The sequence below is a fragment of the Dioscorea cayenensis genome, chromosome 16, assembly GCF_009730915.1.
Source record: "Dioscorea cayenensis subsp. rotundata cultivar TDr96_F1 chromosome 16, TDr96_F1_v2_PseudoChromosome.rev07_lg8_w22 25.fasta, whole genome shotgun sequence".
Taxonomy (NCBI): Eukaryota; Viridiplantae; Streptophyta; class Magnoliopsida; order Dioscoreales; family Dioscoreaceae; genus Dioscorea; species Dioscorea cayenensis.
In genome coordinates this window covers 13,736,127-13,737,208 of record NC_052486.1, presented here as the reverse complement: position 1 = coordinate 13,737,208, position 1,082 = coordinate 13,736,127, and the positions used below count along the sequence as shown (strand labels likewise).

At 40.0% G+C, this 1,082-nt stretch overlaps 1 non-coding gene across 1 annotated transcript; it reads left to right on the top strand.

Annotated features, from left to right (window-relative positions):
* Positions 1–339: 339 nt before the first annotated feature.
* LOC120279876 lies at positions 340–446 on the top strand. The gene has a single exon (XR_005542177.1). It is a non-coding gene; the product is annotated as a small nucleolar RNA R71 (small nucleolar RNA).
* The last annotated feature ends 636 nt before the right edge of the window (positions 447–1,082 follow it).

Here is a 1,082-nt window from a genome sequence, read left to right as displayed (position 1 = left end):
CAAAAGAAATCTGGCAATCAGATAGAGCATGTCCTCCCCCACACCCAGTGCAACTCTTTTTTAGCCGCCACTCTAGGAGAAGTTAGAGTGTCTAACGTTTTGCTCAATGACTCAACCTGGGGTGCCAATGAGGTAACTGCATCAATCTCATAAAGTCCGGCTATCTTCTTTTTGTCCCTTGTGTTCCACAGATAACTATTCATAGTCATTTCTTCAATGAGATGTCAGGCCTCATTACGGGTCTTGCTTCCTAAGGTACCTCCTACTGCATCATCAAGTAACTGCTTTGTGCTTAGGTTCAAACCATTATAGAAAGACTGAATGATCATCCACTCGGGAAACCCATGTTGAGGACATTTCCGTAGGAGTTCCTTGAAACTATCCCATGTCTCAAAAAGTGACTCCAATTCCATTTGCCCAAAGAAAGATATTTCATTCCTAAGCTTTACAGATTTTCCGTGAGGGAAATATCGGGCAAGAAAAACTTCTACCATCTCCTCCCATGTAGTGATCGATGCTCTAGGTAATGAATGTAGCCAATGCTTTGTTTTCCCCTTCAAGGAAAATGGGAAAAACCTCAACTTGATAGCATAATCCGTTACTCTATTAATCTTGAGCATGTCATACACTTCCAAGAAGTTATCTATGTGATTGTTTAGATCCTCATCGGCCAAACCATTAACTATGCTGACTACAGTACCATCTGGATGAAGCCTGGCTTGAGATAAAAATTTTGAGCTGTAATCGTTGGCCGTACAATACTGGACTATGTGCCAAGAACTACGGGTTTGGCATAACTTAAGAGTGTCCTTTGCTGCTCATTCTATTCAGCCATGTTATCAAACCCTTCATCTTCTATCTTAGCTTGATTTGACTGTTCTTGCACAAGTTCTTTTCCCCTTCTATGAATTCTTCATTCAATGTCCGGATTTCCTTCAACCAATGTCGAAGGGTTTCCTTGGGTTAAAACCTGGAGCTCCAACCAAAGAAAAGTAAATAAATTAGAACAATGGAAGAATAAGAAAGTGTGAAATAGAACAAGTGATGAATAGCTAAAATAGCAAAATGTAAAGTGTTTTCAA